Here is a 15,061-nt window from a genome sequence, read left to right on the forward strand (position 1 = left end):
ATTCTGTAAGGCATCCTAAAAAGACTAAGAGATCTTGCTCACTTCTTGCATATTCTGAGAATATTTTAAGCAGACCACCACTTTATTTTGTAAGGGGTCAATGTGGACATAAATAAGATAGACAAGTGTACCCCAAATCCATCTATATATGCCCTACCACCTGGGCAAACATAGGACTCTCTTGTAACAACTGGCAACATGCTACAGGCAAACATTTTCTTTTTTGCACTTCGTGAAGATGATGACAAGCCTTGTCATGGAAGATGAAGAAGGGTAAGTGCACTCTCTCTGATACATCACCGTATCATTAACACCTAGGAGTGCTCTTGGTGACCATATATTAAAATGCGACCAAACACACAGGGTGTGGTGCAGTGCTTCTTCCCCACCCCCAACTGGAAGCAAAGCTTGGGGGTTCTGTGGAGGTGCCCTGGACCCAAGAGCCTGGTGACCTGCTTTTGGTCTCAAGGAACCTGTAGGCCACGAGAGATAGTACCACGACAGGACAGCAGGCTCCGGCTTCTCCCCTGAGCAGCCACCTTAAGGAGAGGCAGTCTCATGGAACGCTTTAATGAGGATGGCAATTTATGAAGTGAAAAACACTGACGAGGCATACCATCCAACTGGGAGCCTTTGGAAGGTATCTACGTTTTACATATCCTAATGCATTTAGAAAAGAGGTATAATGCTCTCAGTATTCAGTGACTAGAAGAGACTGCTTTTGCTTTCCCCAATAAAATAATCTGGATAAAATAATTTAGACAAGAACAATTTGGAGAAATCCAGTTTCTGGTTTTCCATAACATTCATTTTCACACAGTATGATGTTGGAGTTAACATTTCCTAAACATGGGTTTTTACCAAATAACAGGAATACTAAAGAGACCCAAAGATAAAATCCTTGCAATGTGCCCCAAAGTTTATAGCAGCAATGTCCACAATAACCAAAATATGGAAAGAGCCCAGATGTCCATCGACAGATGAATAGATAAAGAAGATGTGGTTTATATGCGATGGAATATTACTCAGCCATGAAAAAAAGAGAAATCTTGCCATTTGCAATGACGTGGATAGAACTAGAGGGTATTAAGCTAAGCGAAACAAATCAGTCACAGAAAGACAAATACCACATGATTTCACTCATACGTGGAATTTCAGAAACAAAACAGATGAACACAGGGGAAGGGAAGAAAAAATAAAATAAAAACAGAGAGGGAGGCAAACCATAAGAGACTCTTAACTCTAGGGAACAAACTGAGCGTTGCTGGAGGGGGGGTGGGTGGGGGATGGGGTAATTGGGTGATGGGCTTGAAGGAGGGCACTTGATAGAATGAGCACTGGGTGTTCTTTTTTAAAAATTTTATTTATCTGAGATAGAGCACAAGTGGAGGGGCAGAGGGAAAAGGAGAAGCAGGCTCCCCGCTGAGCAGGGAGCCCGACATGGGGCTTGATCCCAGGACCCTGAGATCATGACCTGAGCCGAAGGCAGACGCTTAACGACTGAGCCACCCAGGCGCCCCAACACTGGGTGTTCTATGCAACTGATGAATCACTAAATTCTATCCCTGAAACTAATAATACACTATATGTTAACTAAATTAAATTTAAATAAAAAATTTTAAAAATCCTCGCAATATGTATCATTTACTTGTCAACGTTCAATCTGCTGAGGCATTCAGTGATTATAATAGACTTTGCAAAAGTAAATGGAAACATTCAACAGATGTTTTTTTAAAAAAGTTCCTAAGCCGTTCTCTAGAGATGTGCTTAGTTTCATTTTATTATGTACACATTTCTCCTTAGTGGTTTTTCCAAGAGAGAGGAAAGGGGAGAGAAGAGGAAAGCGCAGGGGAGGGCAGGCAAGGAGAAGGGAGGGGAGGGGAGAAAAGAAAGATTTTCTCTTGAAAATTATTCAGGTATTTTTCCTCTTCAACCTTCCTTTACACCCCCTTTAGACACAGCCACAGTAAAGTTAAAACTGGTTCTAGCTGTTATATCAGAGCTTCTAACTTTTTCAGGTTGCCCAGATTTTAGGAGGACATGCGGGGGAAACGCAAGGTTATGCTAAGGGGGACAGTAGACAAAACACTGGGGACCTTAACCAGCTGTGTGACTCTTATGATAATTTACTGACTTGTCTAGCAAATGATGATCATTACATTCGCTTTCGGCTCAAAAACCCATGAAAAGTATTCCTGAGTTTCTAGGAAGATCCAACCCCACCATCCAACACACACAGCCCAGCACCACCATGGCCATGCCCCCGCATGTATTACATGCCTGTCTTAATTATAGCAAACACTTCATTATCTAGCATTGTTAGGAAAAATTATTTGGTAATTCAAATGTCATAGGAAATAAGAAGTTAGTGTGCATGCCAAACATAATGTAATGTAACGTAAATACTTATTACCAACTTTTTACCAAAGGCAATTTAATTGATTTTTGGTGACCCACAGAGCAGCCTGTGATTTTAGGTATTTTGGGGGGCATCAGTATGAGTTATGAGTACAGTGCTTATGTGAAATGTCTACTGGTAGAGTACCCATTAGGGAAAGCTGAATTTTCTAAATCTTTAACATCACCTTAAGCTACTTTCAAATGAACAAACACAGAGATGCATTATAAATCCTTGCACATATCTTCAAAGGTTATAGAAACTGGAACTAAGCCATTTATTCCAAGGTTCTGTCTGGTAACATAATTTCTTTTTTTCTTTTTCTTTTTTAACTAACAGAATTTCTCATAACCTGGATCTGAAACATGTCATTTTTTTTCTTTTTCTTTTTTAAATGTAAGCTCTATGTCCAACATGGGGCTTGAACTCATCGCCCCAAGATCAAGAGTCACATACTCTACCAACTGAGCCAGCCAGGCACCCTTGAAACATGTCATTTCTAAGCAAAGGTGATATTTAACTACAGAGGGTGAATTAATTTAGCACAGGATTTATCAAGACTTCACCAGTGAGGAAGAAGGCAAACTACCTGGAAGAATCGCCTCGATTTTATTCCCAGATCTATTTGAATTCTTAAATATATTATCATTTTTAATTCCAGAGGTCAAGTAATTATATCAATGACTTGACGTTGTGGGTGTGGGCATGAGCTTAAATCTCATTCCTGAATTGGCTTTACAAATGATCCAGTCCAACTTCTTATTCAATGCAAGAATATCTTATCTGGTTTCCATGGAAGATGGTCATCCCCACCAGGCTTGAAAGGCTTCAATGACAGAAAATATGAGCAATAACTTTAGCAGGCAACACAGCCCATTCTGTTCCGGGGCCATTCCCATCATTAGAAAGTCATTCTGTATTGAACAGAAATCTGCCTTATACTGACTTCCACCCACTAGACATTGGACCAATGAGCATCACGCAGAGTAAGTCCGGGCCCTTACCCTGGTATGTTCCAAACTGGCTTAATAAGCATTCACAGGTTCAATCCCCACATGAATAAATTAATTTTAAACAGTAAAGACCTATTTCTTGATCAGAGACCATAGGTGGCTACTGGCAAATTCTGGTTTGGGATCACGAGGGGGCGCTGAGTATGAATCCAAGATTATAGCAACTAAAACCATCATCATCCTGCAAAAAGAACTCAAAGTCTGTATCCTATGAAGGGGGAAAAAGAAGCTTTGCTTTTAATGCCAGAAATGGTATTCTGATTTTGTAATTTGCTAACCTACAGGAAATGGAAATGGATTTACCCTTACCACGTAAGGCAAGAGCCTGGGAGCGTCTGGATTCTCTCTATTGAGTCTGAAAAGTCACTAAGTTGCTGGTACTTCTCCCTCCTCCCCATCCCTGCCGGCTTAGGTCAGGCCCTCCTTGTCTTGTCTCAATTACAGCAGTGATGCCCGCCCCGGAGTACAGGATTTTTGTCTGTTCTGTGCACCACTGTGTCCCTGGCACCAAGAATGCTTGCTGAAGAGTCTCCTACGCGGTCTGGCTCGCCTCTTTCTACTGCGGTCCTCCTACCACTACGGTCTCTTTCCTGGCATGAGGTCACCCTCCTGCTGAAAACCCTTCCCATACGAGGCAGAGTTCCAGCTCCCAAATGAGAAAAACGTGGACTTTCAGAGTCCGGCCCCCACTTACCCACCTGTATCACCTCCTCTCGCCACGCCACTCGCACGAAGGGCACATCAAAGAGCTCACGGTTCCCCACTTTCTTCTGCTTCTCTGCTCTTATCTCTCTTCTCCCCCTCTGCACAAAATGTCTGGCCCCACGTTTGCCCTGTCAAATACCCACCAGACAGCTCCACGTCCGGCTGAGACAGACGGCCTGTGTAAAACAAACTGTTCTTTCCTCTCTGTACCCACTCTCGGCAAAGTCCTAGAACCCCATTCCAGTCTATCTTCCAACAAACTTCAGTGAAGGTCTCTATTTTATTCTTGTAAGCGGCACACAGCAGGCTCTCAGTAAATGTTCATTGAAATGAAATGAAAATACAGTGTCACAAGGTATTTTAAGGTCTAGCACTTGTAGAACACTTTCTGCTCTGTAGTGACAAACCCAGCATGCTAGTATTACGAGTTTTTCTACAGCGCTATTGCACTCATTCCCAGATTCTTGAGCTCAACTTTTAAAACCTGCTTTGAAAATTAGTACTGTTTCTTCTATCATCCCCAAAGGTATCTGGGTATCGTTTCATAACACACATTCTATTATTTCATCCTCATATACATGTCAAAATGAAAACTTTCAAAATAGTATTTTCCTCTGAATGAAATAGACTTTACTTCTCAAGAACAGAGTTTAATTTCTCCTTTTCATTTGGATTTACTAATCCCACTGATTCCAAAGAACATATCAAATAGTCTAAGTCTCTATAAAATTCAGAAAAAGCAGGGCTTGGAGAAGAAAATACCCATACATCCTCATGTAAGGGAGAGGGTTCTGTAGGAAGATGATACAATGGTCAATTCCTTTCAAGAACAAAGTTTGTTTTTGTTTTTTGTAGGGTTTAGTTGGATTCCATAGCATAATATGCAACCTGAGCTCAGTTACAAGAAAAGACACTACTTTTATAATGTTGTACAAAATATACAAAGAACCACTAGAAGTGGCCCAGTAGAAAAACAGATCAGTGACTTGGAAGATTCCAGTCCCTGTCCTCTCTCTCTAGGCCACATTTAAATTTCACTTACCTTGTCCATTCCAGGGCAGATCCTGGCCTTAGCCTCTGTTCCAGGATCTCTCCAGCCCAGTGCAAACTGGGCACATCCTGGGAGGTAGCCAGGGTTCCCTAGCTCTTTTCTCCCCAGGCAAAGAGCAGGGGGAGGGGTTGGTTCTTGTGTTACTAGTGCTGCCCTGCTTAACCAGATCTGAGGCTTTTGAGGTCCCACCACCACCTCACTGGTCTACAGGTTCTGTTTTCCATTTCATCCTCCAACAGTTCTGGGGCATACATTTCCATACGACAGTTTACCTGGAGGAGGAGGCTAGACCAGAATCTGGGTTTCGTTTTCTCTTAGAGATGCTGATTCTGCATCCAGCTTACACATTTCCGACAGTAAAGACAACTCCTCTGGGGTTCTCAGCCTCATCGAGTATTCGCCATCTATGTATGTATATACACACAAACACATACACACATGCTTTTCCGGACCCAACGGTTTATGAAGATTCCTTTCAGCTGTTCAGGAGTCCCAGCTCCTTAGAGAGAGGTCACCTGTTCCTCAGTGTTCCTGGGCCACCTCATAAAGCTGGAGTAGTTTTTGTTTCTTAAAGGTATACCCGTGACCACTTCCCATATAATGAGGAACTGGCTGTATAATCATTCCCAACCTGCAGGAAGATGTCACCCTCAAACCACCTCCGTGACCTACAGAGGAAGTCAGCTGCGGCCAGTCGGGCTGGTAAAAAAGGGGGGAGGGCGCTTTGGGATGGCCGCCCCGCTCCCCTTTCCCACCAGATCAGGCTCTGCCCAGGCCTGGAAACCCTCGCGGAGGAGAGGACGCCCCATCCCTCGCCACCCACACCTCGACAGGCTCCGGGTCGGGGGGAAGGCGGCCGCGGGAACAGCTTCCAAGGCGGAAAGGGAGCCGCCGCCTCGCCGAGCCCCTGCCCATCCCCTGCCCCCGCTCACCCCGCGCCCGCGCTCCGGCCTCTCTCGGGGTCACTGCTTCCTCCGCATCGTGCCCGCTGGGGGAGGGCTCCGGACCCGGATGCAGACACTGACCAGGGGACCGCCCGGGGGTAGCTGCGCGGGCTCGGGGAGCCTCCGGCAGGCTTGCGGCCTCACGACCCCGCCCAGCGCCGCTCAGCTGACCGCAGCGCCGGCCTCCCCGCCCCCGCCGGGAATTTCCCGGGCCCCGCCCCGCAACCGCGCCCCCACAGGCCCCGCCCCCTCCCCGAGCGCGCGCCTCCAGCCGGCAGTCCCGCAGTCCCGCCGCGTAGCTCGCGCTGGCAGAGGCCCCAGCCTGGAAAATGAGGGCTACGTGGGTCTGTGAACGGCCGTGACCGGCGGCGCTCACTTAAATACATTCTTAATCAAAGGAGTGTGCGGAGTCGGTCTCCTCTGCGGGGGTCCCTTTAGAAGGCCGGAGCCGCAGGGGTTCGCTGAGCCCACGGAAAGAGGAGTACGGTCGGAGGCATCCTTTGACCCAACCCTCGATCTCTGTAAAGTCTTACGTCTAGATATAGTTAACTGAGCGTGCATGGCTTTCCATCCGACTTTGCCCTTAAAATAGACCTTTGATTACATAAAGCCGCGGGCCCCTGGGTGGCTCAGTCGTTAAGCGTCTGCCTGTGGCTCAGGTCGTGATCGCAGGGTCCTGGGATCGAGCCCCACATCGGGCTCCCAGCTCGTCGGGAAGCCTGCTTCTCCCTCTCCCTCTCCCCCTGCTTGTGTTCCCTCTCTCGCTGTGTCTCTCTGTCAAATAAGTAAAATCTTAAAAAAAAAAAAGAAAACAAAAAAAACCCCATAAAGCCTGCAGGATGCTTCTTGGGTTCTTTGTTCCCACGGAGGAGGCCAATGGTGGACGCCTGGATAGTTCAAGGGCCCCAGGCCCGTGGGATTACTGGATTGATTTGGGTTGTTTTGGGAAGCAGAAGTATTGATCTACCTGTAACCGGAGGAGGGAAGATGTCTCCGGATTAGATAGAATTAAAAGGGAGGAAACAAGACGAGGAAGAAGCACAATAATTTGCGTCCTAAGCACAGCGAGAAGGGTTGAGCAAGGACGCAGACACAGGACACAGAAGGGAACTGATAGTGAGGTCAAGGTCTGGGCAGGGTCTGGACCAAGGTGGTGCAGCCTGTGCCTGGCACCAGGACCCTATGCAAGACAAGAAAACAGAAATGGAAGAGGGAGAAGGGGCGGAGGGGAGAGGGTCTGAGCGTAAGTTTGTGCCAAAGATCGAAAAGGACTTTCAAAACCAGGCATATACCCTAACCCTGACCCTAACCCCTAACCCCAAGCCCAGAAGAAATCTGGGGTTTTATTCTCTGGAGTCTCTGCAAAATACCCAAACCCTAACCCCTAACCAAGGGAGGGAAAAAAAAGGTCTTCATGTGCGGGAAGAACTTGATTTAGTATGAAGACGCTGACGCTGCTCAGCAGGAATACGCAGCACGTGGTTGTGCGTCCAAACTGCCCAGTGGTTGGAAGGCAAGGGGGGAAAAAAAATCCGAAATCTAAATGGGAAAAGGCGAAGGCGCCCTCTCCTGGCTTCTCGGAAGGATTCAGTTTCACTTTCAAGACCGCCTGCTCCAGTCAGTTTCCCCCTGCCTGGTCTTTTACACCACCCTTGAATTAATCTCTAAAATTGGGCAGAGGGGTAGCAAGTCAGTCCCTGGCCCCACACCAAATTCCCGAGGGTCCCTCCTGAGCCTGCCCGGGGTGGCTAGGGTGAGTCCCACTCCCACTGGGTTTCCTTCTATTTTAAAACATATTAAGGTAAGATAAAATGAGTATAAGAGGATTTGCGGGCGGGGAGATGCGGGAGGAAGGTCGTACACAGGCTGCCCTCAGCCTGGGAGTAGTAAGGTTGGAGGTGAACTTCTGGTAGAGAAAGTGGTCGAGGGAGTTTTCTCAGCAGTCTTGGGAGGGGCCTCTGAAGCCTTGCGCAACCCTACCACTTCTTAGCTCCGTGCCTCATTCTCTTTCTCTGCAAAATCCAAAATTTCTGAGAACCAAAAGCCTTTCTTAGTTCATTTGGCGGCAAAACCTGATCTCAACCGATGAAGAGGTATTGACATTCTTTAGACCACTTCATGGGATTATTTATTTCATTGAAGACACATTAATTAGTTTGTATGAGATCCGCGTCGGACACTCTTGGGGAGTTCTGTTATATAAATTACATACTTTGTAATACATTACTGTCTCACCTTTCTAAAATCCAAAAATAATTCTGAATTCTGAAACGGGAGCTTGCTCCACAGGCTTTTAAATAAGGGATCTGGATCTTCAGCCCCTACTGCCTAAGGCCATTGTGAGGATGTAGGGCTGAGATTAGTAAAAGTAACCAAGGGGCACAGTGTCCTTGTTGTCGCTCTGCTTCTTAGCCTGACTGGTGGGGTGGTGCCTTTTCCTCTCATACTTCCACGTAGATGGAATCTACGTGTGGATAAAAAGACTAAAATTATAACTCGCTTTTAGCTGTTCACTGATGCGGGTTTGTGGTAGGTGACTGCAAAGCAGCGTGGCAGCATATTCAGTGAGATATTAATTTATTTCATGCTTTCTGTGCTCCTCCCCACTCCCCTCACCCCCTCTGCGTGGAGAAGGCAGTTCATCCTTTTGTGGTTCCTACCTTAAGGGCATTTGCAGGACTCTGGGACAAACAACTTTTCTAAAGGCACTCTACCCCAGGTGTCCTGGAGGGAAGGGGAGAGAGGCCAGGGGGGGTGTGTCAAAGCAAAATGAACAAGACTTTTAGTTTCTTAAAAAAAAAAAAAAGGGAAGAAAGTTTTAGTTGAGTCCAAATGAGGACAACTTCCCTGGATACACAATCTTGGCAAAGAGGAGAGTGCTCTGGAGAAAGAAGGTTTGATACAGGGTTATTATATGTTTTTGTTTGTTTGTTTGTTTTTGTTTTTTGTTTTTTGTTTTACATCAAAGGTTACAGTTCCACCATGACATAAGACATTTCAGAAAATTACAAACTTTATCTTAGGTTTTAGTATGTACAAGGTTGTGGGCTCCAGACGTATGGGGGCTTAGGGAGATTCTTACTCTTATCTCTACGAATGTTTCTTTTGGGGTATTTGCTAATGAAGCAGATGTAAAAAGTGTGCTCACGGCAGAAATAGTGCCCATGCTCTGAAGTTTGGTTAAATCATTCTGACCTTGGTAAAAGTTGAAAATATAGCTTTCCTGGGCGCCTGGGTGGCTCAGATGGTTAGGCGTCTGCCTTCGGCTCAGGTCATGGTCCCAGGGTCCTGGGATCGAGTCCCGCATTGGGCTCCCTGCTCCTTGGGAGCCTGCTTCTCCCTCTGCCTCTCTCTCTCTCTGTCTCTTATGAATAAATAAATAAAATCTTTAAAAATATATATAGCTTTCCTGAGATCCCTGGAGCAGAGCCCACAGCATTAAAAGTTGACATTTTCTTTATTAGGTGGAGGGCTCTCACAGCAGTAGGAGGGAAGGAAGCATGACACCTACAAAGTGGGAGAGGGGTAGAGGTTGGTGGTCTCATGAGCATCAAAGAGTTGAGCCTCAGCCCCTCTGCCTATAATGATACTGTGACTGAGAGTCAGGGTGGCCAAAGAAAAAACATTTGTCCGTGTCTCTTGGAGGTTGGTATTGACAAGGAGGAATAGCTTAAAGTTCATGGATTCTAAAGTGAACCTAACAACACGAAGAATTTCTTAAATAATTTTGTTCCTTAAACCGACTTTGGCTTCCTTGTGAAATGATTCTCTGCAGTAAACAAACTTTTTATTTATTTAATCATTCATACTTCCATTCATGTCTGCATGATTGTGGAAAACAAGGAGTATGTAGGCTAGTAACCAATAAGAACATGGCAGTAAGGTGGTCCCAAAACCCTGTGCAATCTTAATACGTTTCCAGTGGAAAATATTTTGTTTTGAGTGTTTGTTTATTGTTCAGTTTATTATTTTTTACTTGATTAAATGCTTTTTTTGTTGTATTAAACCATGTATGTTGCATCTTAACAATAAAGAAAGTCTATGAAAAAATATATAGTAGATCTATCTGTACTATGATTCCATATATATGAGATGTCTGGAAAAAGGAAACAGAGAGACAGCAGACCTGTGGTTACCTGGGGTTGGGAGTGGCTTCGACTGCAAGTGAGTTCAAGGAAATTATGGAGGGGGTGATGAAAATATTCTAAAACGGGGCTGTCATTGTCATTGTAAACTCTTACCGGCATAATTAAAATCATCAAGCTTACAATGGGTGAAATTTGTAAGGTGCTAATGATACCTCAATAGAGTTGCAAAAACAACACCAAAAAGCACCCTGGAGACTGACGTCAATAATCATGAGGTCTGATGAAGGGTACATCCCTTCTTCTGAGGATGGGTTCCTCGGAAAAGTTCAACGGCATTACCACATGACCCTGCAATTCCTCTCCTAGGCATACATCCCAATGGATTAAAAACAGGGACTCAAACGAGTGTGTGTATTTCCCCTTAGCAATATCTGGCACTGTGGCATCTGCCCGTAGGAGGAGTGGGGTGTGTAGTCGAGGCTTCCATCAGAACAAGGCTCTGGGATGAGGGTCTAACCTGCCACTAGTTTGCACGCCAAGTATCTTGAGTGCCAGGAACAATGACCCTGCTTTATGAAAAGCCAGAGCACTGTGTGTGTGCTCTGTGTGTAATTCCTCTCCTTTGCCTCACAGTTGTAAATCTTGAAACAGTAAACTTGTTGGGGAGGACTCAGTGTTTATCTTTTAGGTGATCATCAGTCCTCTGTGAATATTAAAAAAAGAACAGCCTAGTAATATGACAGCTTATCAGTTACTTCCTGCTCCTGTCCATTATGTACACACAGAAGCTGTCCTAGACTCCTGCACGAGTCAAAGCGGAGCATAGATTTACACGTTAAATTCTTGTTTCCTTGTTTTGCTATAGAACTGTTAAAAATTCCTGGAGCAAAATGTTCTGTTGAAGTACTTATGAGTCAGAGCCAGTGATTCGGGAGCATAATCACTCCAAGACACCACAGTTCTCCGTCGTGGTCTGAAAAGCACTGCCATTGTCTTCCTCGTATGCCTGGTGAGTGGGAAATGGCCTGGGTGTCTCATTCCTTGCTTCTGATTAAATAATTCATCTGTCACTGTTGAAGTCCATGTGATTTGTCTTTTTTCCATCTCACTTATTCTTTCCCAGAATGAAATTTCTCACTTCTCAGAGTGCAGGGTGGCATAGGGAACACAGTCTTGGGCATCAGGCTACCTGGGTCTGACCTGAGAACGCACGAAGGGGCAGAGTTCCTTGGACCTTGGCCTCTGTATCAGTGAGTTAGAGAGGCCGGGACAGGTGATCTCTTAGCTTCCTTCCAACCCTTAGAAAGCGGCATTCCTTTTGGTTCTTTATATTTGGTATCCTGTCTTAACAGACGCCAAATTAACTTAATTTCAGTTCAGACTTCTTTTTTCTTATGTTAATCGCGGTTCTCTGGAGAAACAACCAATAGGATACATGTGTGTATGTGTCTATACAATTTTATTTTGATTTTGCAATTTGAACTGTATATGTATGATAAAACATTTATTATGAGGAATTGACTCATGCCAATCTGCGTTCGGCAAGCTGAGGCCCAGGAGAACTGTTGGTATAATTCTATTCCAAAGGCTGGCAGGTTTGAGACCCATGAAGTTGTTGTTTCAGTTAGAGCCTGAAGGCAGGAAAAAACTGATGTCACAGCTCAAGGCAGTCAAGCAGGAAGAATTCCTTCTTATTTGGGGAAGGGTCAGCATCCAGGTCTATTCAGACCTTCAACTGATTGGTTGAGACCCACCCACACTGGGGAGAGCAATCTGCTTTATTCTGTCTTATCCATCTAAATGTTAAACTCTTCCCCAAATTCCCTTATGGAAATATCCAGAATAGTGTTTTTCCAAATATCTGGGTACCCCACTGCCCAGTCAGGTTGACACATAAAATTAACTGTCATATTTCTATAGAGGCTGGCTTAATGCTTGGTTAGTTAAATGATCATAAATGATGCTGCAATTTAAAAAGTCATAAGTCCCCCCTGAGAAAATGTATTCATGCATGGATTCCAAATAGACTGTGATAAACCTGGATGCAAAATCTTAGCTGGATTGCCCATGACCTTTTGTACCCATAAAACCTCACTGTTCCCCCTCAGCAGACTACATTAACCCCTTTCTGGTTTTGTGGACAGAGGTCCTGTTCCCCTTGTTATAGGCCAATAGACAGTTATTAAATTCATAGACATGATAGCCTGCTGAACAGGAAATCAGCTTTTTCTGGGGTTGGTCTCCTCAGATCTTCACAACTGGTTGCCAGGAGCACATTTCTTTCCTAAGCTCCATGGGTCATTTCTCCAGCTAATAGACCTTTAAATTTTGCAACAAATTACTCCATTGATATTCCAGCCCTCATCCCTTCCTCTTTCTGGTTCCATTGGAAACTGAGGGAAAAAATGACTTGGATTACACAGCAGTCGTTCCAATGTGGAAGTCACATCAAGCAATTCACATAAACCAGTTCTCCCCAAGTTAATGTGATCCAACCCCAGGGAGGCGGGAAAAAGTCCCAGCCAAAATGCACTTCTTGCAGAGACAATTGGATATTCATGGACTACTATGGCAGTGGTGGCCAAGCTTTGCAAAGCTGGCTGTGAAAACTCTAAGAGGACGGTCTATTTGTGAGCTTGGAAGTGCTAAGGTATTATTTCCCATTGCCATGATTTCAGAGATCTTACATAAATGTAGAGCTTTCCCATTCACTGGGTCTTATTGAAATTCTGGGAAACTGCTTCATTCTGTTTATTCTAGAAAAAAGGGAAGTGTCTCTGTGGATCTTTTTATAAAACAATTCCCTGTCTACCTTGGCTCACATCCTTATGAATTTTTTTATTCACCTTCAGTGCAAAAGTATATTTTAGTTGATTCTGGCTTGGTTGGCTCAAGCGTACCTTGTTTGTCTACGTGTTCATGAAATGTCACTCAGTGACTCCTCTCTGCCCCGGGCACCCTTTCTTCCTGCTCTTGTCTCCCACCCTCTGGTTTCCCGCCCTCACCCTCTGTTCGTGCCATCACCCTTTCCCTCTAGAAGGCTGTGTGATATAGCAGTGACACCTGGGTGTGCTTTCAATGCAGGTTGCTACCTTTCTAGAGACCTTTGCATTTAAGATCATTTCTAACATTGTAATAAAAACTTTGTCTCTTAGAGGAGCTCCAGAGATCCACCGGTAGGGGGAGGGGAGAATTTTTTTTTAGGGTTGGGCCCTTCCCAGTAAGCTTGAAATTGGACATATTGGGTGGGGACCTCCATCTCAGCTACAAAAACGTCACATTTTTGACTCTGTCATAAAAAGGGGGATACATTTGGGAGTTTTTACATAGATGGAGTGGACCGAATTTCAGGGTGATGAGATGTGATGCGTGAGAAGAGAGCCGTTGAGGACAATGAAAAATTTCTGCCCTGGGTGACCAGATAGATGGGCAGCAGCATTAGTGGGAAGTTGATTAGTCCTGTCTGCGGAATCTGAAGAACCTGCGGGACAGGTAAGTGAAGTACCTATAAATAGGTGTGTGAAGTACCTGTGGGACAGGTGAGGGATGTACACAACTATCTGGGAAAATGAACCTCAGGAGAGAGATTAGTGTCAAAAGCCGTAGAGCCATCAGAAGGATGGGAGCAGAAAAGTAAGTTTGGAACTTGGAGACTTTAGTCAATCGATTCCCATCGAGTTCAAAAGAATAAAGCAATAATACTAAACTGGCTGTATTCTTTATTTGATTAAATATGCTCATACATGCTAAATAATAAACTCATTATGTAAAAATGACTCTCTATAATTTGGCCATTATATGTAAGCTGCAAGATATAGTTTATATGGTTGGCTATGTATTTCTTGGATCTTAGACCCTAGAGAATTTGAGGAGAAAATTTATTCTAAAGCTAATTCTACATCTATCTCAATATTCAGTTAATAAAAAAATGCTTTCCTCCTTCTCATCCTGGCTCCTTGATGCTGCTTAATGCCTCATTTACTTCTTTTGCCTAATTTTTTGGAGACAAGAGCAGGCAGGTGAGAGACAACCTGTCTCATTGTATTTGCTTGGTGGCTTCGGTTATTTCTAGAATGTCATCCATGGGAGATCTGCAGCTTAGCTTTCATCCCTGGTGCTCATGTTACCTCTCAAGATCAAAAACTTATTTTTCAACATGATTCATCCTACTTAGTGGCTTGTGCTAATTATAGTCGATATTGACTCCATTGCATTTTAAGGGATGTCTTCTCATCATGTTCCTTTCTTGTATTTGTAAATACTGGTTTGCTCATTTCATATTTCCCCTTCATTTATTCCAAGATTTATATCTCTGCTATGGAACTGGAATCCTTCTCTCTTTGGTATGGCATGTAAAGCCATTTGATCCTTCTCAACACTATTTCTAAACTGTCGAATCTTTTTATGATAACTAAGAACCAATTAAAAAATGCCAATAAAATATGACGAGATGGTGGGGCGCCTGGGTAGTTCCGTCAGGTAAGTGCCCGACTTTTGGTTTTGGCTCAGGGCATGATCTCATGGGTCTTGAGATCCAGCCCCACGTCAGGCTCTGCACTCAGCGTGGAGTCTGCTTGAGTTTCTCTCTCCCTCTCCCTCTTCTCCTCCCCCACAGCTCGCTCTCTCTCTGAAATCAATCAATCAATCAATCTTTAAATAAAAGACTAAATGGTGAGTAAGCCTGCCCACACTTTCTGTATATAAATTTGCTAACATGAATTTACCATGGTTTAGTCTTGCTAGGATTTGATTGAAGCTGCTCTGCACGATTGTGCAGGCTACTCATGGCACAGTGGCACTTGGCCATGGGGATGAATGCAGGCTGCTGGGCAGCTGGTACCGTAAGCTCCAAGCCATGCATC

The 15,061-nt window shown here is 44.5% G+C and overlaps 1 protein-coding gene across 7 annotated transcripts in view; it reads right to left on the bottom strand.

Moving 5' to 3' along the window:
- Positions 1 to 6,308, bottom strand: part of OPTN (optineurin) — a 50,792-nt gene extending 44,484 nt beyond the window's left edge. For 3 of the 7 annotated variants that reach the window (XM_027592445.2, XM_027592444.2, XM_027592443.2), the window contains exon 1: positions 6,100 to 6,307. The gene's annotated coding sequence lies outside the window, so the exon portion shown is untranslated. Of the gene's footprint in view, positions 1 to 5,439; positions 5,572 to 6,099 lie in introns of all 7 variants that reach the window. The other 4 variants (XM_027592450.2, XM_027592448.2, XM_027592447.2 and 1 more) reach the window with 2 other exon arrangements.
- Positions 6,309 to 15,061: the final 8,753 nt, after the last annotated feature.

Source organism: Zalophus californianus, chromosome 9, assembly GCF_009762305.2.
Source record: "Zalophus californianus isolate mZalCal1 chromosome 9, mZalCal1.pri.v2, whole genome shotgun sequence".
Taxonomy (NCBI): Eukaryota; Metazoa; Chordata; class Mammalia; order Carnivora; family Otariidae; genus Zalophus; species Zalophus californianus.